Below are 24,805 nucleotides of genomic sequence, written 5' to 3' on the forward strand. Positions count from 1 at the left end.
GCAGCGGTTAAGAATCCTCCTGCCAATGCAGGGGACACGGGTTCGAGCTCTGGTCCGGGAAGATCCCACATGCCGCGGAGCCACTCAGCCCGTGCGCCATGACTACTGAGCCTGCGCTCTAGAGCCCGCGAGCCACAACTACTGAAGCCTGCGCGCCTAGAGCCTGTGCTCTGCAACAAGAGAAGCCACCGCAATGAGAAGCCCTCACACCGCAACGAAGAGTAGCCCCCGCTCGCAGCAGCTAGAGAAAGCGTGTGCGCAGCAACAAAGACTCAATGCAGCCAATAAATAAATAAATAAAATCTATTTTAAAAAAAGTTAAAAAAGAAAAAAAAGAATATATGAACACAAGAAAAACACTGGCGATCCAGGTGAATGTTTGGCAAAATTACTTGTATCCAATGAGAGAATAGCTGTAGATAACAGGTGTTTTCCTGCTTTTCACAGTTATATTCCAAAGGCCATTGACTTAGAGTTTAATAAGCCCACATAACCAACTGAGTGGAAAGGATTGGAAACCTCCTTTGGATTCTCAGGGACAGTTGAATGTACCTCAGGAGCCTGGGATCAGTGGGGAGGCTGCCTGAAGTCCCAGGATCAGGGGACCCAACTCTAATACTGAGGCAGAGGGGACAAACATGTAGTCCCTGGGATAGATCTGGATCTTAGTCATGTTTGACCTTCACAGTATTAGCTAACACTGATAATCAGCAGCTTTCTTATAATATAAGGCTTTCTGTCTTCTCTTTTAAAAAAGTCCAACCATCTGGCAGTACTAGGCCGATATTCCTACAGGGGCTGCATTTGTGTATTAGGGGACACTCTCCAATGCTGTGGTTACAACAGACCTGAGCATGTAAAGAATCAACCTGAGAAAACTTTGTTTCTTAGTCTCATGTCAAAATTTACATGTCAGTGTAATTTAGGCAGTTCTTCTCTAAGTGGTGACCCAGGGTTCCAGCTTCTTCTATCCTATGGCTCTGTCATGTCCGTTGCATCATTGCATGGCTCCCAAGATTTCCCTGGGCATTTTCACCACTTCAGTTTGGGGAAAACAAGAGTGCATGATTGAACAGAAACTTTTTTCATGGGCCAGGCCTGCATGTAGCATTCATTCCTTCTGTCCACATGATATTGGCCAGAACTCAGTCATATGGCCCCAACTAATTATAAGGAAAGCAGAGAAATACGGTCTATTGGGAAGGAAAGGAAATAGTTTGGTAACCGCATAGCAACCACAGATGTGTTTTCTAGTTCACCATAGTTCTCACCCAGACTTCTTCACTGATTTGTTATCTTCCTAGCGTGTGTAGGCATTGGGGTTTGCAGTCTCTGATTTAGGTATTGGGAGTTGTAGTGGTAATTACCCAAATTGGAATTAAACAGGCCTATGTTTGAAAATTTATTAGCTGCGGTATTACTTAAGATGGTGGTGCTTTTTTTTTTTTTTTTTTTTTTTTGTGGTATGCGGGGCTCCCTCTGCTGGGGCCTCCCCCGTTGCGGGGCACAGGATCCGGACGCGCAGGCTCAGCGGCCATGGCTCACGGGCCCAGCCGCTCCGCGGCATGTGGGATCCTCCCGGACCGGGGTGCGAACCCGGTTCCCCTGCATCGGCAGGCGGACGCGCAACCACTGTGCCACCAGGGAAGCCCCAAGATGGTGGTGCTTTAAAGAGATAGCAAAACACAGTGGCTTAAATGAGCTAGAAGTTTATCTCTCTCTCACTTAAAAGTCTAATTTGGTAGATGATCTCAGGATGTAGGGCAGCTCTAATTCATAAGGTTATTCAGGAACCCAGGTTCCTTCTACCTTGTTGCTCTGCCATCTCCTGAGTCATTACCCTGGTCCCTGAGATTGAAGATGGTTCATTATCACCACCGGTGGGGAGAAGCAAAAGGGAACTAGAGTGCATGACCTGGAAATTAATCACATGCCTCCCTTCCGCTCACATTCCACTAACAAAAATATAGTTACATGGCCCACAAAACTTCAGGGAAGCCTGGAAAATGTGACCTTCTGCTGGTGTGCCCAGCTATAACCTTGGAAGTTAAGTTATTAAGAGAAGAATAGGGGGGTCAACTATCAATCACTATTTGTGTGGCTTTGGAAAAATACTTAATCTCTTTGTGCCCCTTTAATCTATTTCTTAATCTGTAAAAAGGTGGTAATTGGACCTTCCTGTGTGCGTTAGGAATACATTTAGCTACAATTAACAGAAAACCTACCCACAGCAGATTAAACAAATAGAACTTTAATTTTCTTATATAACAGAAGATCTGAAGGTAGGTTTTTCTTTAGCAGGTTGATGTTTGGGAAAATATTTCTGACTTTTTTTCTTTTTTGCCTCTCTTTCATGGTCCCAGGACAGCTGCTCAAAGGCAAGAGGAAGGGCAAAAAGGACAGCACCATTTGCATCTTTCACCTTAACCAAAAGCAGCAAAAATCTTTCCAAGCTCCCATGCATTCAGTGAGTGATAAATACATATGATCTCAAAAGAGTTACTTAATCACTCTGAACCTCAGTTTCTTCATTTATTTATATGGGAGGCTAATACCTGTCTCATGGGATAGTTGTGAGAGTGAATGAAATAATATTTTTAATATGTTTGGAACACTACCTGACATATGACAGGTGCTCAACCAAGGAAAGGAATTGTTTTCTGAGGAAGTAGAAGGAGCATGGGCTTGGACAGTTTTGTGTTGGAATCCTGACTCTAATCCACATGACTCTAAGTTGTTTACCCTCTTTGAATCTGTTTCCTCTTCCTGAAAAATGGGGATAATAATACCTTCTTCATGGGGCTGTTGTGAAGAAGATTAAGTGGAATTGTAGCTACTAAGCACCTGGCTCAGAGGAGCAATTCTTTCAAAGTTTAATCAGGAGCCACCCTGAATTTACCTGGGGTTGAGTAGGAGAAAACTGGATATGTTGGGTGTGTATTGCTGAGCTAGCTTCTCCCGGCGCACGCATAGCAGGTTGGGGCCACGTAACCAGGATGAGGAGAGCAAAAACCCCAACACAGAGGTATGATGGGAAAGCCAAACGCAGGTCAGGTCAGTAAAAGAAGCAGAAGTCTAACAGCCAGTTCACCCTCTGCTCTGCCTGAGTCAGAGACAACTATCTAGGTGAGTCTGAACAGGACTGGTTACCTATCTAGGCAGGAGGCTGGACCTTTCTCAACCAGAGAGCAATGGTAAACTCTGACGGCCTGGAGGTGACCGGCAAACCCTGACAGGGTCTTGCAAGCAGAGCGCCCAGGGCAGGGCTCTGGGGGAAGCCTTTAGCAGGGTGGCTGAGCCACTGTGATGGGGCAGAGGGGTGTGACTGAGGTCAGCCTCAGGAATTACAAGGAGGTTGGAGGTCTTGACTGGCTGTAAAGACTTCATTTCCTGGGGGCAAATTTGACCAATTAAAGGAAGAGGGCCTTCCCTCCCCATAACTTCTGGGAGGGGCTTGTTGGGAAAAGATATATGGAGGGGGCAAGATTAAACATAGCCAGTGTTTATCCCCCAGTCTGCCTCCCTCCTTTCTCCCCTTCCTCCCTTCCTTCCTTTCTTCCTTCCTTCCTTCCTACACCTTTATTGATATATGATTTATGTACCATAAAATTCATCCATTAAAATATACAATTCAACAGTTTTTAGTATAGTCACAGAATTGTGCAACCAATACCACTATTTAATTCCAGAATATTTTCATCACTCCAGAAAGAAAACCTGTACCTGTCAGTAGTCACTCCCCAATCTCCTACCCACCCCTTAGCCCCTGGCAACTATTAATCTACTTTTCATATCTATGGATTTGCTTATTCTGGATAATTCATAGAAATGTAATCACACAATATGTGGTCTTTTGTGACTGGCTTTTTTCACTTATCATAATGCTTTCAAGGTTCATCTATGTTGTAGCATGTATCAGTACTTCATTCCTTTTTATGGTTGAATAATTTCCCCTTGTATAAATATACCACATTTTATTTGTCCACTCAACAGTCGATGGACAGTTAGGGTCTTTCCACTCTTTTTTGGTGGTTATGAAGAACATTGTTATGTGCATTATTTGTAAGTGTCTATGTGGACGTATTTTCATTTCTCTTGGGAATATACCTAGGAATAGAACTGCTGGGTTATATGGTACCTCTATGTTTAACTTTCTGAGGAGATGCCAGACTGTTTTCCGCAATGGCTGCACCATTTTACACTTCCACCACTATATATGAGAATTTCAATTTCTCCACATCCCCATCAAAAAGCTAGTTTTTTTTAAAAAAATTAATTTTTATTGGAATATAGTTGATTTAAAATGTTGTGTTAGTTTCTGCTGTACAGGAAAGTATATCAGTTATACATATACATATATCCACTCTTTTCAAGATTCTTTTCCCATATAGATCATTACAGAATATTGAGAAGAGTTCCCTGCGCTATAGAGTAGGTCCTTAATCGTTATCTATTTTATATATAGTAGTGTGTATATGTCAATCCCAATCTCCCAATTTATCCCTTTCCCCCCATTTTCCCCTTTGGTAACCATAAGTTTGTTTTCTACATCTGTTGACTTTATTTCTGTTTTGTAAATAAGTTCATTTGTACCATTTTTTTAGATTTTACATATAAGCGATATCATATGATATTTGTCATTCTCTGTCTGACTTACTGTCTGTCTTTTTTATTTAGTGGTTCTGAAGTGGTACCTCCTCACTGGTTTTGATTTGCATTTCTCTGATGCCTAAAGATTTGAGCATCCCTACCTTTTCTTAAGAGCATGGCGATCCTTCTTTAGGAAATGGCATGGAGATCAAGCAGCTACTGAGGGAGGGAGGGAGGGGACAGCCCTACTGCATCCCAGCATGGCTTCTGAGACAGCTTGTGCTCAGTTATTCAGAGAAGGACCGAGAAGAAATGGAAAGGAGGTGTTCTGAGTCCACTGCCAATTTGCTTCTGGTTTCCCAACTTGGGTAACAGAGATTGTTGTTGTCTCTCCCAGGGCTGAAGGATGGAGGCTCCTGCTCTAAGTGGAAAGTTGCTTTAAAAGGCAAGATGGTTAATATAGTCAAATATTCAAAAGTTTTCAGGTTGCTCCATTTGACTTTGCTGGAAACAAGTTTTATGAACAAGGTCAAGAATTCATCAGGTGCCCCAGCAAGCCTTAGGCAAAAGGATTAGTGTTTAGAGCTCTGGTTCCCAGCCTCTTGCTGAGTTCTTCTTTCTGTGAGCACAGACTGGTAATTAAAGACCCCAACTGGCTGGAAGTAAGTGAGCCAAGAGTTTCATGGCCATCTCTGTGCAACTAGATGGAACTGCTTCCTCTTCCTCCAGTACCCAGGCACCAAGGTCATCAAGAGGCTGCCTCACTCCCTGCCCTGCCCCCACCCCCTTCCTGCAGGGGAGAAAATGATTTATTTCACTAGTGTGCTCTGTTTTTAATTTTTAATTAATTAATTAATTCATCTTTATTGGAGTATAATTGCTTCACAATGCTGTGTTAATTTCTGTTGTACAACAAAGTGAATCAGCCATATGCATACATATGTCCCCATATCCCCTCCCTCTTGCATCTCCCTCCCTCCCACCCTCCCTATCCCACCCCTCTAGGTGGTCACAAAGCACAAGCTGATCTCCCTGTGCTATGTGGCTGCTTCCCACTAGCTATCTATTTTACATTTGGTAGTGTATATATGTCCATGCCACTCTCTCACTTCATCCCAGCTTACCCTTGCCCCTTCCCGTGGCCTCAAGTCTATTCTCTACGTCTGTGTCTTTATTCCTGTCCTGCCCCTAGGTGTTTTCCTCTTTCTGACTTACTTCACTCTGTATGACAGACTCTAGGTCCATCCACCTCACTACAAAGAACTCAATTTCATTTCTTTTCATGGCTGAGTAATATTCTATTGTATATATGTACCACATCTTCTTTATCCATTCCTCTGTCAATGGACACTTAGGTTGCTTCCATGTCCTGGCTATTGTAAAGAGAGCTGCAGTGAACATTGTGGCACAGGACTCTTTTCGAATGATGGTTTTTTAAAAGCACTAAATTCACCACTGCCCTCCTCCTCCACAATTCCCACTTTCCCTCCACTCTAACCATAAAACAAGGTCATAGACCTGAGATCTTCTGAAATCTTGCTTTAAGTGCTCTTCACAAGGAATTCTCTTTGGGCTAGTTTAGAGAACTAGGAAGGAAAAAAATCCGCTCCTTCTGCCTGGGAAGAATAGGGAAAGATGAGAATGTCTCCTTACACTCTGGCAGGGAGAACTCCCCAGGAAGAAGCAATAACCCACGGCTCTGCTGGCTGTTCTTTGAAGTGGGAGAACCTGGTATTTTCTGAAAAACCACCACCATTTCAAACAGTATTCTAATAGCCCTCTGATGGGGAGGTTGTGGGGGAGGCATGGGAGCTGCTTTGCAGAGGAGCAGCCAGTTGTCTGAAAGATCTGCTCCTTTGAAATGCCTGAAGCTTTTTTCTTCGAAGGATGGCTAAGTGGAATCTGGTTTTCAGGTATTCTGAAAACCTCTCCAGATTTTCAGCAACTTTCCTAGCTTGTGTGGAGACCACTCATGTACTTATAGAAATAATAATCTGTAAGATCTATCACATTCTGTGTCTGTTCCAGGTAAGTTCCCAGCCATGAAAGGCAAGAGTCAGGCTCTGTGGAGAAGGGAGTTGGCTGTATCTCTCACTCTGTTGGTCAAAGATCAGGAATAAAGGTGGAAGGGATTATTTTAAAAGTCAGGAAAGGAAGTGGACACCCACATATGTTGCAATACAGGACTAAGAGATTTGCTGATATGCTCTTGTAGGACTTGAGATGAAAATTCGCTTGTAGTGAATAAAAGAGGACAGGAAAAGAACTTTCTTCTGGAATGTTCTTGGGTGGGTGGGAGACGGGGTGGGGAGAAGAACCAATGGTATCAGGAGAACATATCTTTGTGCTAATGACTGGTATTCTGATGGAGAAATGAATGGTTCCATCCCCAAACTAGCTCCAAAGCTATAAATTTTCCTAGACCCAAGAAGTTATTTTCCATCTGAAATTAAAAAAAAAAACAAAAACCAAAAACTGCTTGCTATTTTTTTTTCCAAATGTGTTCCCCAAACACCAACAGTTGACTCTTAACTTCTCTCGTTGGGGTGAAGGGGTAGAAAAGGAGGGACAAGAGGCAGTGGAAAAGCTGCAACCAATTTGTAATCCTGGTGTGGTCCAGGAATACAGAAATCAAAGACATTCCTGGTCATCACTCTATTATAATTAATCCTTTTGGATTCTTAGAAGGATTAAGATAATTTAAATAAAAATTTTTCTTCATCATATTCACCTTGTTAATCTACTTGCTGGAGGGAATCCATAGGTTCACTGAAAGTTAATGAGTTCTTAGACCGAAAATTGGAGTGTGTGTAACGGAATTGTAGCATTTAGCAGAACTATGTGGGAGGTTAGAATGCTGTAACTATACAGATTATTTAAGAATAAAACTATTTACATGCCAAAATTGATACAAAAGCATTCCTCCGCATGAATAAGAAAATAAACACAGTATTCTGGAAGAGGCTGTATAATCATCTGGGAAATAATTGTTTCACTGAGGATAGAGACATTAATGTATATATTATGTCTTCTGTTGAAATCCAAGCCATTTTGTTTTGCAGAGGAGATTTGGAAAATTAAATACATTTGCATAATTGCCAACATATAGACTTAAAAGTCAAAAAAGATTTGTTAAGTTGCTTGTATATGCCCATTATAAAAATAGTCAGTGACCGTAGTCTTAAAACCCAAAGCAGAGCACATAGTCTGCCAGACAGTATTATACAGTCATTCATTTTGCATGCATTGCCTAAGTGCCACTGTGTGCCAGGCACTGTACTAGTTTCTGGGTCTATAATGATGAACTAGAGAGTCATCCAGGGTGATCATAGAGCAGAACATTTAAAATGGAAACTGCCCCAGAAAATACAGATGACTGATTGCTATAATTACACATCATGACTTGTTGGATATTGCAAATTTTGCTACCTCCTTTGATTGAATTTAATGAGTAACATTTTTCATGTGACAAAATGTCAGTATTTATACATAGATTTCCACACGTGGTTTATGGGCTTTCGTTAATGTTAAGTCCCTGAAGCCTGCAATTTACAAATGGCTTACATTCCAGAAGTTTGTTTACAAGTCACTTTTTCGGTGGTTGGTTTCCAAAGCCAATCAGCTAAAACCTATTTAATCTAAAAAAGTAGCTGTAACAAAGCACTGGCCATATAATTAAAACTAACCACCAGGTTTAACACTGTGTCTAAGGTTGAGGGCATGCAAAGTTCAATTTGTGGTTCTAGAAGCACTTTTTTCCTAGAAGCAGCAGGCGGAGGGAGTGGAAACATTCCCTTAATTCCAAGATAATCGAGGGAATGAACACCCAAACAGGGGCAGGGCCAGGTTTCGTGGTGGCCAGAGGTTATAACATATGGGGGTCTTCTCTAAGAAGACGAATACACAGTTAGGAAGACCAGATTAGACATGGGACCTCGGAAGGGAGCTGTGCGAGGACGCCTGGAGATTAAACTTCATTGGCATCCCTGCAAATCTGCTCCTTCGCCTCTGACAATTCAGGCCGGGGGTAACAATTGATGGATGGGATATGGGACAGAAGAGGTGAAGATTAGTGGGGAGTAGTTAAAAGACTAAGAGAGATAGATACCAGGACCTTCACAGATGGGAAGTTTACCAGCTGGGGTTGTTTGTTTCTATGTCAGGGATAGTGTCAGGGCTAAGGGCATCTTGTTGGAGGGACAGGCCTTTGGGGTGGCAGCGTGGGGACATTAACAGGGTCAGTGAAAGAACGGGTGGCACTGGCCCAAAGGCTAAAAGTAGAGGGATGGGCATGGGGGCAGTTTCTACGGCTGAAGTGGGGTGAGGTGCAGGAGTTCAGATTCGCTCCACATTGATGCGATTGGGGGTAGAAGGATAGGGTTAGCATCAGGGAAGGGGATTGTGAGGGAAGAAGGGAAATACATTCTCGCCTGCAGCAGGTGGAGGAAAGAAGCGACACGGGCAGGGGTGGTGAGGAAGGGCGGGGTCCCACGGAGTCCAGAAGGGCGGTGATGTGAGAGCCATGCGTAAGTAAGAAGGCTTGAGTCAGGCACTGGCTGTCATCGTGAAGAATGATAAGGCTCGTACCAGGCCAGAACATAATTTGGATAACTTATGAATTGAGAAAACCCAATCATTTACAACAATTTGTTAGCAAACTCTCACGAACCTATAAATCATCAGTAGTAGTTAGGCTTAGGTTAAACTTTAGCCAGTACCCTGTGGTGACAGAAGATAGACCCATGATCTTTAAATAAAGGCCACTGGCTTGGACAAGATTAATTGCCTTTCCTGAGGAACAGGTGGAATGGGATTTTGATTTCTGATGCTAGAACAGCTTGAAACAAAGCCAGTTGAGAAAGGAAGTGTCTGTATTTGAGCACCACGTTGTCATTTCCCCCTAAAATCTCTCTCAGGGAGAAGCTCTGGATCTGAGTTTCCATAGCTCAGCCAGAGCCTGAAGGAAAAGTCTGACCAGAGGAGTTTCCACATTTAATGCCCTGAGTGTTCTGGTTCTGAAAAGAATGCAGAGGCTGTTATTCTTAAATGTGTATCTACTAAGAGTGTCATTGAAAAAGCCATCTACAACATTGGGCAATGATAAAGAATGGCAGTTGTGTAACATAGGGGGGGGAGCACCAAACACGACATGCTCATGTATTTGGAGTTCTTCTATCTGAACCCAAGATCCTATATGATATGAAAGAGTCCTGAGGGCAAGGGGTTGTACAGCAGGAACTAGAAAATGTGTACTTCTGAGGTAGATCTGTCAGGCTCTCTGACCAGAAAAACAGAAGCCATTCCAGGTTTTTCCAGCAGAGGGAATTTAATATAGAGAATTGGTTCCCCAGGAAATGGAAGGACTGAGAAGCCGAACATGGAATCCAGAGCAGGATTCCAGACGTTGCAACAGTAGGAAGCTGCTCCCAGCCTAATGCCGGAGGGACGATAGGAAGTGGCATTATCAGAGCCCAGAAATCAGGGTCTTCCAGTGAGACCCAGAACCGTAGTTGAGGCTTCCCAGTTGGAGCTGAGACCATATAACTGGTGCTGGAAATAACCCAGGAAATAGAGAAAAATACCCTGCTTTCTTCCTTCCTTCCATCTTTCATTCTAGTGCCCTAGCCTTCCATGGGCTGAACCCAGATGGAAAGCAGAGGTCAAAGAAACCTGGGAAATGTAGTTCCCTACAACCAAAATAGACTGCTGGATTCATATGAGAGCATACTGAATGTTAAATTTTGTATAATGCAGGATGTTACCAACCACCTTGGAATTAGCAAGCTCTCGTATCATCGACCCTGCATTATTTCTATTAGGTAACTAGAAAATGTTACCACAGCCCCAGTGAAATGCCTTAACTTAACTTTAATTTTTTTTTTTTGCGGTACGCGGGCCTCTCACTGTTGTGGCCTCTCCCGTTGCGGAGCACAGGCTCCGAACGCGCAGGCTCAGCGGCCACGGCTCACGGGCCCAGCCGCTCCGCGGCACGTGGGATCCTCCCGGACCGGGGCACGAACCCGCGTCCCCTTCATCGGCAGGCGGACTCTCAACCACTGCGCCACCAGGGAAGCCCAACTTTAATTATTTTTAACATAAAAATTATTTGAGAATAGGTCATACAGGCGCATGAAACAATATTCAAAAGTTACATAGCAGACAAGTGGTGAAAAATCTCAGTCTCTCCTCACCAGCCGTAGCCATCTGATTCTCTTGCCCAGAGGCAACGCCCCTGACCAGTTATTTGTGTGTATCTTTCTATGTATCTATACATCTATATCTATATTTATATCAAATGTCTACCTAGGTCTCTACCCATATCCATATCTTAACATATATCTATCCTTTTTTCTATATACGGAAGATATCTATTTCCCCACATGCAAATGGTAACACACTATATGCACTGTTCTATTGATCTACATTTTAGCACCAACTGGCACCTACTAATTTAACACTGAAAATATTTCTTCTCTTTGGAAATAAAATGGGTGTGCCCGTTGGGTCAGATGTGTGCCCAGATGATCAAGAGCTATAAATCATAAGGCTTACAGACATCCAATGTTCAACTAGTCATGCAAAGAATTCTCCAAGGCAGTAACTCAGCAGAAGTTTTGTCAGGTCTGTCCGAATGATTCAAGGGTTTGGAATGACTCACTGGGGCTTGAGTTAAATAATCTTGGCTTAATCATATCACTTGGAGCAAAGGTAAGTTGAAGATTTAAATCCTGGTAGCTCAGTATCTCATCTGGACAGTGGCAGAGGAATCCTCTGCCCGGCAGCAGTGTCAGGGTAAAAGTAAAATCCCTAGGGCTTCCCTGGTGGCGCAGTGGTTGCGCGTCCGCCTGCCGATGCAGGGGACACGGGTTCGTGCCCCGGTCCGGGAAGATCCCACGTGCCGCGGAGCGGCTGGGCCCGTGAGCCGTGGCCGCTGGGCCTGCGCGTCCGGAGCCTGTGCACCGCAACGGGAGAGGCCACAACAGAGGGAGGCCCGCATACCACACAAAAAAATGAATAAATAAATAAATAAAATCCCTAGATATCTCATACTGTACACCAAGATAATGTCCACGTGGGTTACAGAATTTGCACTTATGTATATGTGTATGTGTATATACACATACAAATACATATATTCATACATACTACATATATACACTGGAAGGAAAATTTCTCACCTCTCTAGAGCAGGGATATCTTTATAAACTTAGAAATGACAGAAGAAATTACAAAGACAGAAACAAATTGAATTTATTATAAGAATATTAATATGTTCTGCATATAAAAACATGAGAACACAAAAAATGCAAGACGCTGGGAAAAGACTTTTAACAAATGTGGCAGATAAAAGGATGATATCTTAATTAACACATTGATATGAGGTCATATAGTGTGGTGAGGACAAAAGCCTTAGCCTTGATGTTGGACTTCCTATGATGTGAAACTATTTAGGTCTTAATTTCTTCATCTGTAAAATAGTGGCAACAGTAATACTTACTGGGGCTTTGTGAACTTAAAATGTGAGCTGCCTGTATAGTACTTAAAGAATGCCACTTGATAAACACTCAGTAGGATATGTTATTATTTTTACTAATAAAAAAATTTTTAGATAAATAAATGGAAAAAAGACCTGAACGGTCAATTCACCAGGTGCAATTAACAAATCAGCACAAGGGAAATTCAAATTTATAATTTATTCCAAAAATATATTGTTCAACTTTTTCCAAAATAGTTTTAAAATTTAATACCTAATGCTAATGAGGATAGAGTAAAAGCAAAACAATTTTTGTGGCAATAATATTAGAACTATCCTTTGGAAAAGAAAATTGACAATGTATATTAGGAGCCATAAAATGTTTAAATTCTTGTTTAATTTGATACTTTTGCTATTTAGACTTTTCCTCAAAGATATAATTCAAAGAGCTAACATGTTATAAGCTTTTTTTTTTTGCAGTATTTATGAGAACTGTATAAAGTCCAAAGCAGCCAATATGTGTACTTACATTGTGGTACAATGATTGAATGTAATTGTATCAATACCAAATACCAGATGATAGTTACTTGCAACAAAATGGCAATTCATAGACTACAATTATGTAGTTTATACTAAAAATTTTAAATGAGATGATCGTGTACAGGCATTCTTATATAATTTTGCAATTTTGTATGTTTTACACATATTTAGGCCCATAATAAAAGCCTGGAAAACAGTATGCAAAAATAAAAATAGTTGTGTTTGGGTGATCCAATTACAAGTGATCATTTTTCTTTCTTTCTTTTTTAGTCCTTTAAAGTTTCTTTAAAATGACTTTTAAATCACAAAAGCAATGCATGCTAATTGTTTAAAAAAAAGTAAACATTTCAGAGGTATATAAAGAGGAAGTAAATGTCTTCCAATAATCCCCTTCTCCAATTTTCTACTCTCCTATATCTATTCCCTCCCATCAGATCCCATTTCTTTCCTCAGAGATGATAATTTAGGGATATGTCCTCCCAGATACCTCTGTCAGCTTTTACACACACACATGCATTTGCACATGCAGCACACACATTTCTTATGTTAATGGGATTCCTACTATTCTATAACTTGTTGTTTTGATTTCATCAATATATAAATATATATGTATTTCATCTAATTCCTTGTCAGTTCAATAGAACTGTCTTACTATTTTTAATGAATGGCTACATTGTATTCCGTAATGTGGGCATACCACAATTTGTTTAACCAACCCATTATTAATGATTTTTTCGCGTAGTTTCCAATTTTTTGCTGTTGGAGACATTGCTGCAATCCTTGTACAGTTCATAGGTATATGTGAGTATTTCTTTAGGATAGATTCCAAGAATGAAATTGCTGGGTCAAAGATTCAACATCCTTTGAATTTGCACACTCAAATTTCTGACTGTTACTGCCAAATCATATTGTGAGATGACTTTATCAACTTATATCTCCATGAGATTTTTTTTTTTATGAAACTAATATAAGACACAATCAATGTGCCTATACCCAATTGGTCTTCACACCAGAAGTGTGTCGTTTAATTTTGGTTTTACCCTTTCAGATATCCTCATGAGTTTGGCTCACTCATGATTCTACCATCTCCCATGCCCCCCCCCTTTTTTTTTTGAGAATACTTGTGATTGTCATCTGTTCACAATGCCCATTTCTGGGCTAGGTCCTAGAAATGGATATGAACTGGATGGAGCACATTAAAGATCAATAGCTTTGTAAATTAAGCTAATTTTTACACCCTGTTCCTGGGCTTGGTTGTGCAGTTGCCTGGGCAAGTGAGTACTGACCTCTAGTCTGTTTCCACTTGCCAAAGAACCTGTGCCCTGGGTCCAAGCAGGGCAAGGCAGAGTTCACCCAGAGGAAATAGTTCCTTTACAAGCTCAAAATGCCTTATGGGATTTCAGCTGCCCTGATAATTCAGAGTTAAACATTTCTTTATATAACTGATTCTTCAGTCCTTGATTTAACTGATATTATTGCTAGAGCTCATCATATTAAAAGGATAATGAAAAATTTATATTGATAATTAGCCCTAGGATTTAAAATATAAGTACAGTTCAAGCATAGTTGAGCATTTGGCTATGATGAGAAAAAGTTTTGGTGAGCTAAGCCCAATGAGCATACAAACCATTAGATAAAGAACTATAATTGAAAATACAGTCTGATCATTTCCATATCATTGATAGATTTTGGAAAATTATAAAACTTAACTCTGACATATATACTTCCAAGTAATGAAATAAAATGGGTTTAGGATACATCCAGCATAAAATTGCTATAGTCACTGAGTGTGGTTGCATTGTAAAATTATTTTTTTCTCAAGTCCAAATCGAGATATTTTCAAGCAGGTATAATTATTGCTGGACAATGGATGTTAAACAAGATATTTCACTTCATCTGTAAGCAGGCACAAGTAATAACAATTTCAGTAGTTAGCTATCTTATAAGTTGTGGATCGTCTAATTTAAGAAGACATCTATACTGCACTTCACATTGTTTAAACTGGAACTACACAGTGTGTCTGTAAAAGCAGTCAATAGTGAATAATTAAAGGAAAATACTGAGCTGAGACGAGGGAATGATGTACATAGACTGGGTAAGGATCTCACAAAACTCTTAGCGTGGGTTAATCTCACCGGCCTAAATAGCATCAAGAAAGGTTAAGTTAGATCAAAAGGAAGGAAGGAAGGAAGGGAGGAAGGAAGGGAGGGAGGGAAGGAGGGAAGGAAGGAGAGAGAGAGAGAGGATTTGAGCAAAGGTGGGAGGAATGAAGAAGGAAGAGGTAAGGAAAATCTTACTGAGAGAAGGAGTGGTTACCTGGGGTTTCCAGGGTAAGTACATCATCTTTGGGGAATGTCTTTATGAACAAGACACATGAGTTTATGAAAGTAGGCTTTTTTGTTTTTATTTTTGGTCATGGCAAGGAAGGAAGTTTTGGAAGAGAATGAAAGAGACAAACTCTTGATTAGCGATTCTAAAATCCCACAAAATAATTCCTGACTCTGACAGTTGTCAGGCATACATCTGATGGTTCCAATGCAGATAGTGATCAGTATTTAACAAGGAGACTTACTCTTGCTTGGCTTTCTGTGACTTTCCCATTTTAGAGGGAAAGTGAGAACTGAATGCCTGTGGATCCCAGCTCTCAGTCTCCTTCTGACAGCTCCAGACTCTTCAGAGTCTGCGAGGACTCCTATCCTGAGCTGCTTGCAGGGGTTGGATCTATTAATGCGAAGTTGCCACGTCACGATAACACTGAGTCCAGCCTGGGCCCAGCTGTTGAGTCCATGAAGGTCTCAGGCAAAATAAGACCTTGTAGGGCTGGTAGGAGCAGAGAGTCAGGTGGAAGGGCACACATGTGCTAGAAGGTGGATAAGGGAGGAGGTACATGGCAGCCACAACTATTTGCCAAATTCTCTGATGACGGCAGCAGCTTTGGGGCAAGCTCTTCTGAGTTACCGGGGTAACATAAAGTGGTAAAGTCAAGCCACAGAAAGCCCCTGTCGATTTTCAAATTTTGTTTCAGCTTCACAATCTAGCATCTTTGTGAAGCTACTAAACTGAGTCAGTTTACAAATAACAGTGGACTGATCTCAATTACCTCATCAGTTCTTTCCTTTTTTTCTTCACAAGAGTATTTCCTGTCATAGAAAGTGGTCTCTCCCTCCCACCCTCCAATTCCTCACAATGGACTAAGGGCAGTACGCCATTGGATGATTCCCTGGTTGACTGAGTGTAGTCTCCATGGTTTTATCTCGAAGATATAGACCCTGAGGTTAAATCCCAGACCACGATAAGACACATCACTTACCATTATACAAGACCGGAGCTCAATTGCAATAACGATAAAAATAGTTAACATTCAGGAAGCCATTACAGTGAACTGGAAACTGTGTTAAGTGCCTGTACACATTGCCTAATGCAATCTGGACAACATGCCCTTTGAAATTGATGTAGACTTGTAATTATTATCTGTATTATCAGTTGAAGAACTTGAATGATTGAGAAGTCAAGGAACTTGCCTATGGTCACCTAGCTAGGAAATGGAGGCAACCGAGACATTTTGACTCCCAGGCAGAATTATTATACTGCATCCCCAACTAAGGAAATCAAATCCTAACCCTTAATAGACTCAAGGAGTGAGCTGGATCCATTTACCTACTGTAGCTTCCTTTTGGTATCTTTATCCATGAATATAAGTTATTCTTGAACATCACCTTGGAAGGAGAGCTTTGACTTGGAAGGTTATGCACCCCTTTTGTGCAGATGGCAGCCTGCTTAGCACTCTGTAGCCTCTGAGTCCCCTTGCAGGAACTTCAAAGCAGATTTAGTGCTCCTGGGAAAGAACCATCCTTCCTCAATCACAGAGGTCAGTGGAAACACTGTGAGTCTATAATCCATGACACGTAGTGAGGGAGGAAATGACTTTATCTGTGGGGCTCAGGCCCAGTGATAAGGAACAGTACGAGTGGGTTTTTTCTTTCCTTGTGGTTGGCAGGAGACCAATCAAGCTGCCGTCAGCTCCTCCCGTGGCCAGAGGCTTAAAAAAAACCCAGCAAGCTATGTCCCCCAGCAGGCAGCACAAGACAGGTGACCTACCTACACACACTTCTGCTGTGTACTATGTTCACAGACTGGCTGCAGCAGTCCCTTTTGCTGGGGGTTGTGTGTTTTACTCTCTTAGCTTAATATTTTTGGATGGGACAGAAAAGTGTTAATGTAGTTTCATGCAGCTTCACAGAGAGGGGATAATTCTGGATGGTCTCTCCTCCTTCCCTAGGCTAGGATGCCTGTGGGTCAGCATTTGAGATACAGTTAGACTGCATCCAACTGAACAAGGGAATACCTTGCAACTTGTTAGTGATCTGGAAAATGTTCACGGCGCCTTGTTAAGTGAAAACAGCAGCTTATAAAACAGCAATACACTGGAAATAGGCACAGAAAATGCTAGGAGGACAGATACCGCAAAGTTAGCAGTGGTTACCTCTGGCTTGTGGGAATATGAGTGATTTCTTTTTCATTTTATTTTTCATTTGAACGTTATTTATTGAGTGGTTAGCGTGATTGAGGCATAATAAATTCTCAATCAGTCTTTTCTTTTATGTTTTAAAACACACATGATATAGGAACATCTGTTTCTTCTGTAATAAGAAATAAGCTACTTTTCAAAGTCTACCTCGTACCTATAAAGAAAACTTTTACCTCCTTGGAAGGAAATCCAATGCACAAAAATCCCAAACTTACAGCCAAATAAACTAGGAAGTGACCGTTCGCTCTACAAATGAGTTCACCACATGGTTCATTTAAATAGAATGCTCTCTAACACTCAATACCTGATTCACAAGTTGGAACCAAGAAATGAGGAAAGTAAACGCTGATGATGAAACGTTGCCGTCCGTGGAATACAGGGACACAGATCCCATGCTTCTAGCAGAGGTGCCCTCCTGCCCACCGACAGACTCGGCAAGCTGAGCTGGCTGCAGGGCCTCCGGCTCCTACCCCAACTGCATCCCCTCTCCCGCTCCTGGAAGCCTTGCTGCTTTCCCCCGTTTTTTAGGTGCGTTGGCCACATCAGAGGCTGGTGCACTGCGAGGGGTGCGTGGAAAGAGGAACGACGCTGTACAGCCTGGCGGCACGGCCTAACGTGAGTGCACCAACGATAGAATAAAATGACCTCACCATTTTCAGAGTTAATCATAGGACTCGAGCATTAATCAGGGGGGATTTTATGTGGTCCAAGAGGCTGCAGGAGGCCTTGAGGGGAGTGAGGGGTGTGTTGGGTGCTGAGACTCCATACTCTACTCCTGTGGGAATGGGAACAGTAAGGGGTGGAAGGATAGAAACAAGGGTCCCCCTATAACCAAGAGCATAGAGAGGAGAGGTAGAGCAGGACTAGTGTGCCTTGAAGAGTGACTTGGTATGTCCATTAGAGGTCATTTCTATTCGTTTCTTAGCACAGGGCGGGCACTGGGCTAGCATGGGAGGTGCAAGGGTTGCGCCTCTCCAGTGGCTTCCAGGGCAGGGCAAGGTAAAGCTTACACAGGTACCCAAATCCCATGATGCTGGAGAGAGTAAGCTGAAGGCGGTGAGAGAGAGAAGGGTGAACAGAGAGTTTGAACATACAGAGGAGCCTTCCTAGGGGAGGAAAATGTTTCCTGGATTGGGTGGCATTCAGAGGGGTCACAGATTTTGACGGGCAGAGAAGGGGAGAGGGCTACCAGTGGACGTACCAGCCTCAGCAAAAGCCCAGAGCTGGGAGACGTTATGTGTGCCTGTCTGGTTGGAGTGTAGGGTAGAGATGACCACAGGGGTGCCATCTGTGCCCAAGCAGGGGAAGTGCCAGCTACAGAACAAATAGTTGGTTTTGTCTGGTTTTGTTTTTTTAAACAACAGAAAGAGATATATGTCCCCTGGATATCTTTTTTGTTTTTAGTTTTTTTTTTTTAAGTGTACAATTCAGTAGTTTTTTATTCACTAAGTTGGGCAACCATCACCACTATCTAATTGCAGAATACTTTCAACACCCTCAGAAGAAACGCCATACTCACTCCTCTCTTTCCAACCTATGGCAATTGCTAATCTACTTTCTGTCTCTATGAATTTGTCTATTCTGGACATGTTATCTAAATGGAATCACATAATATGTGGCCTTTTGTGTCAGGCTTCTTTCACTTAACATAATATTTTTAAGGTTCATTCATTTTGTAGCATCTATCAGAACTTCATTCCTTTTTATTTATCAAATAATATTTGATAAATATTTATTTATTTATCAAATAATATACCACTGTATGGATCTACCATCAGTTGATGGGCATCTGGGTTGTTTCCACCTTTTGGCTATTGTGAATAACACTGCTATGAACACTTGTTTACCCACCAGGCATTTGTCTTAGTTAGTTCAGGCTGCTATGTTAAAAACTATATACTGGTTAGCTGATAAACAACAGACATTTATTTCTCATAGTTCTGGAGTCTAGTGGTCCAAGATCAGGATGGCAGTATGTTTGGGTTTTGGTGAGGACCTCTCCTGGGTTGCAGACTGCCGTCTTCTTGCTGTGTCCTCAGATGACAGAAAGAGAACCAGAGAGCTCTCCAGGGTCTCTTGTGTGGGCACTAAACCCATTCACCCATTCAACTCCATCCTCATGATCTAAACACCTTCCAAAGACCCCCACCTCCTAACTATCACATTGTGAGGGCTAGGAATTCAACATATTAATTTTGGTGGCGGGGGGACACAGACATTCAGTTCATAACAGCATCTTAAATAAATACATGAGAGCACTCACTTGAGTGACCGAAGTTCCAAGTATTTTCTTCTCTACCAGAGAATCTGGAGGTCTTCCTAGGTCTTCCCTCTGGCTTGGCCCTCAAGAACTTACATAATTTTTTTTTTAAAGCAAGGATCCCTTTTATTTATTTTTAAAACATTATATATTATTTCATTTTTTTCTTTGGCTGTGTTGGGTCTTTGTTGCTGCGTGCGGGCTTTCTCTAGTTTCAGTGAGCGGGGGGCTACTCTTCGTTGCGGTGCGCGGGCTTCTCCTTGCGGTGGCTTCTCTTGTTGTGGAGCATGGGCTCTAGGTGTGTGGGCTTCAATAGTTGTGGAGCGAGGGCTCAGTAGTTGTGGCACACGGGCTTAGCTGCTCCGCGGCATGTGGCATCTTCCCGGACCCGGCCTCGAACCCGTGTCCCCTGCATTGGCAGGTGGATTCTTAACTACTGTGCCACCAGGGAAGTCCAGGAACTTACATAAATTTTTGAGGGCCAACTTGTTGGGTTGTTCTTTTTGCAGGCTCTGGAGTGAATCCATATCTGAGTTCCTACTTGGTAGTTTCTTAACCTAAGGCCAGACATTTCTTTCTCATTCCATGTACAAACAAGGCTCAGGCTGCCACCTCTCTGTCCCCAGCTGGGTTGTTATTTGACAGGTGTGATCCCAGCTCCAGTGCATACTGCTCTGCCTGCATGGTTGTCTTTAAAGAAGCAGGGTTTCCACCCGGCCACGACAGAGGAGAAAAAATTCAAATCCTGTGGCATTCTTAAACCATCATTAATGCAAGAGAATGTTACCTAAACACTTATTTTAAACGAGGAAAGATTCAAAGTTATTGTTTTTTAAAAAAACAAAAACTAGGGACTTCCCTGGTAGCGCAGTGGTTAAGAATCTGCCTGCCAATGCAGAGGACACGGGTTTGAGCCCTGGTCCTGGAAGATGCCACACGCCACGGAGCAACTAAGCCCGTGCGCCACAACTACTGAGGCTGTGCTCTAGAGCCCGTGAGCCATAACTAGTGAAGCCCGCGCACCTAGAGCCTGTGCTCCGCAACAAGAGAAGCCACCACAATGAGAAGCCCGCACACCGCAACGAAGAGTAGCCCCCACTAGACACAAGTAGAGAAAGCTCGTGCACAGCAACGAAGACCCAACGCAGCCAAAAATAAACTAAAAAGAAAAACAACAAAAAACCAAAACTCACTGCATAATACCCAAAACTGTACTTTTGTTCTTTTAGGTACTATTTTGAAATGTATCTAATTGTAAACTTGAGTCTAAGATAAGTAACTCTTGGCCTGAGTCCACAGATCACTTCTTAAAACTACTCTTCTTTCTCCTATCTTTTCTTTTAATCCCCTTGTCCTAATCACATACCTCCTCCCCCTACTCCCTTCTCAATAACTATAGACCCTCCTCTCAAAATGTTCCTAAATCATAGCCTCCCTTCTTAACACGCTCTTTCCAAACCACAGCCCCTGGCCCTTTCTTTCTAGTTACCTCATCCCCCCCAAACCACAGCCCTCCTTTTCAAGACTTCTCTTTAAACTCGTTTCCCAAACACTGTCTCTTTCCCAAAATCTACATCCCTGAGCTGCAGCCCACTCCCTGAAACCAAAAGACACACATGTCCTGTTATTCACCAACAGGGCTAGGACTCTCTCTGGGAGAGAAGTATCAGCGTGTTATGACCTGTGGAGGATGTGGAGAAAGGTGAGGAAGTTGCTGTGGAGAGAAATGTGAGAGCCATGATTTAGTGCCCCCTGGATACGCCCCAGGCTTTGGGCAGCTCCCTTCACTTGGCTGGGCTTTGATTTTCTTATCTGGCATGTACTCAGCCTCTGGCTCATAGGAGGCTCTCAGCAATAATACTTATTGGCTCGATTAAGTGGTCGGATGAAGGACTAGGATGAGGTGACCTCCAAGCTGCTTTTGATTCTGTGTAGAATGCTAATATGCACGTGGTCAAGATGGAGAAGATCAGTAGAACTTTGGAAATTTGAATTACCCGACCAATTACCTCTGTTTTGTTTTTTACTTTGTGTAGATAGAGTCTTTTTTTGTCAAGGAGAAAAATAAATGGAATTTTACTCGGGAGAGATATAAGACAGTTACTTTCCCCTTTGGACTCCGACTCCTTGATATCTGTCAGTGGGCTGCTAATGAAAATAGCTTTGGTTCCATGGCAATAGCGGTGAGGACGATGAAATCCAGAGATGTGAAGTAGGACCACAGGATGTCCAACCAGGATCATTCTAAATTGCTCAGAAGGCACCAATGAAAGTGAAATGCCATTGTTAATAAATATTTGTTGATTGATTAAAGAACATGAATACTGGGTCTACCTCTGATAAAGAGATCTGGTAGCTCTAAGCTTATATACCAGGGACCAAATGTAAATAAGCATGGTGGTTTCCATGAACAAGTAACCCCTTCCAAAAAGTTCTAAAAATTTTTTAACTCAAAATGGATCATATATAGATATGTAAAAGTGAAACTATACAACTTTTAGAAGAAACCATAAGAGAAGGTTTTCATGACTTTGGATTGGGCAAGGAGTTCCTAGATAAAACACCAAAAGCATGATCCACAAAAGAAAAAAATGATATATTGGTCTTCAAAAAAATATAAAACTTTGTTCTTTAAAAGACGTGCTAAAGAGAATGAAAAGACAAGTTACAGACTGGGACAAAATCTTTAGAAATCACATATCCATCAAAGAACTTGTATCCAGAATATATAAAGAACTCTTAAAATTTAGCAATAAGAAAACAAAAAACCCAATAAAACTAGGCAAAAGATTTGGACAGATACTTCACCAAAAAAAGATACATAGGTAGAGAATAAGTACATGAAAATATGCTCAAAAGTATATTGATCATCAGGGAAATGTAAATTAAAACTACAAGGTAGTTTATTAGAACGTTTATTAGAACGGCTAAGAATAAAAACAAAACTGACACTTCCAAGTGCCGGCAAGGATGTGGACAAACTGGAACTTTCAGACATTGCTGATAAGAATGTAAGATGGTATCGCTATTCTCCAAAACAGTTTGGCAATTTCTTATGAAATAAACATACCCAAACCATATGACTAGGAGTCCCAGTCCTAGTTACTTTTACCCTAGAAAAATGAAACTCAAGTTCACATAAAAACCTATATCCAAATGTTTATAGAAATGTTTATAATTTATAATTATTTATAATTGCCAACAACTGGAAACTACAATATCAATGATTTTCAAATGCATTACACTAAGTGAAAGATGCCAGAACCAAAAGGTTACATAATATGTAATTCAACTTATATGACATTCTAGAAAAGTCAAAACTATAGTATGGAGTTACTAAAGCCTGAGAGCAGGTGGATTTTTCCAAAGGGGAAGAATCAGGGACATTTTGGGGGTGAGGAAATTGTTCTGCATCCTGACTGTGGTAATAGTTCCATGACTTTATGCACTTGTTAAAACTTACAGACTTGTACACAAAAAAAAAAAAAAAAAAAAAAAGAAATGGGGTGTCAGGGGGTAGTGAATTTCCTGTATGTAAAGTGAAAAAAAAAAAGTTCTGCGAGTAATGAAGGTGAAAAAAAAAAACTGGTCAGGAACTACCCTTGGTTAATCATGAAGCTTTAATTTTTACCCAGAATAATCCTGTTTTTGGTGCTTAACTAATAGCACAATGAGTACAAATGAACATTTTCCTGATACTATATTTACATAGCAGCTAAGGTGACCCTTAAAGACATTCCCAAACAAGGGGCAGCTCTGTCCCCTTGCCTTTCCCAACCAAGTTATCTGACACTGAAGATCCTATGACCTTGGGAGAATTACGACTGCCCAGCCAAACAAAGCATTGATAACACCATGCCCAGCACTTTTTACCTGAGCAAATGTCACAAGACCTCACACCTGTCATCTGCCTCGGTGAGTGTGCTGGCCTGAACGCAGAGTTCACAGGAGGCATCCACGACCTCCTCGCCAAATCCTCCCTGGCCTTGCCCCACGGATTAGCCCCTACTGTGATGACAGATGAGACCCAACCCGGGTGCTGCCCCTGGGCCGGGCTCAGCTGGGACGAGCTGGATTTAGCACTCCATTTCTTTCCCTCACAAAGCCTATCTGTAACTGCGTGACCATTTATTGTTTAGGAATCAAAGGTCTCCTTGAGAGTCTTTTGTGTCCTTGCTAGGCCCTTGCCAGGCTATTGCTACAGCTGTTCCTCTGCCAGCCTAGGGCTTCATTCTGAGGATCTAGGGAAGTGACGGAGAACTTCAGTGCTCACATCCCAGACTTAACCTCTATCAGTTCTTCAAGGACCATCCTCCCGAAAAATCATCGGGGTCCCAGGGGAGCATCTCGGAGTCTTGGCCGCCCAGGAGAGATTCTGTGTTTTGGTAGTCTTTCGAAGTTTATTATATGAACTATTAGTGCTTCACTGGAGTCTGTCCTATGTCTGGATAATGAATAAGTTTCAAAAAAATGTAACCAACAGGGGTTCCAGTTGGATTTCCAAGGCTAATAGAATTGTGTTCTCTCTCTCCCCTTCCCGCCCCCCCATCTGCCACCGAATATATTAAAAGCTGACCTGCCAAACTTGCTTTCCTGCAGAAATTACCTCGGAAATGGAGCTGAGATTCCAGGGGTCCTGGCCTTGGAGAGAATCTAATCCAAGAAGACAGGCAGAACGGAGAAGCCTAGGAAGACTTAAAGTTGGCAGGAAAAAAATTCACAGCTAATTTGGGGGGTAAACAGAAAAGTTCCGCAAAACGCTATGGCAGAGGAAGGGGCCTGGGGATATTTACGGAGGGGAGCTGTAGGTGGCATGGGGATATTTACGGAGGGGAGCTGTCCTTGCCACCTACGCTTTCCTCTCTTGTGCTTAGCATTCAAGGACAACCAAAACATCCACCAAAAGAGAGCTAGCCCCTGCCCCGGGATTCACGTAGCTCCACTCTGTTCATACCAGATCTCCAACAATACCATGGCTTCCTACCAATTTTTTTAAAATTTATTCTGATTGCTCACGATTCCTTTTTACTACTTTAAGCAGCTTTGTGTCCTGAAATTTCACTTTGCCCGGCAGGGCCTCCGTCTGCCAGAGCTAAGAGAGAGCCAAGATGGGCTTTCTCTCAGGAGTGGGACAAGACCAGCCATCTGGGGTAGTATCGATTTCTTCTTGTGCTAATCATTCTATCGGTTTTTAAACACTTGCTTTTTTAAGGGAAATGTAATCCTTATGTTTTTATATCTCATTTACACTCAATTTAAGAAAGCTCTCTTTTGGAAAGAGTCACGTGAGTCATGTGATGTCCAAACAGCCTTCTTCTTTTTTCTTTTTTTAAGGTTATTAGCCATAGCTTGACCTTCCCTGAAATCACCTGCTCAAGCCTAAGCACTATTTCTTTTTTTATTTTAAAGTTTT

At 42.0% G+C, this 24,805-nt stretch overlaps 1 long non-coding RNA gene across 1 annotated transcript in view; it reads left to right on the top strand.

Annotated features, from left to right (window-relative positions):
* LOC114486165 (uncharacterized) overlaps positions 1–2,434 on the top strand; it is a 14,679-nt gene extending 12,245 nt beyond the window's left edge. The window contains exon 3 of the long non-coding RNA XR_003679469.2: positions 2,364–2,434. This is a non-coding gene — a long non-coding RNA (uncharacterized lncRNA). The remainder of the gene's footprint in view (positions 1–2,363) is intronic.
* The last annotated feature ends 22,371 nt before the right edge of the window (positions 2,435–24,805 follow it).

The sequence above is a fragment of the Physeter macrocephalus genome, chromosome 1 (assembly GCF_002837175.3).
Source record: "Physeter macrocephalus isolate SW-GA chromosome 1, ASM283717v5, whole genome shotgun sequence".
NCBI lineage: Eukaryota > Metazoa > Chordata > Mammalia > Artiodactyla > Physeteridae > Physeter > Physeter macrocephalus.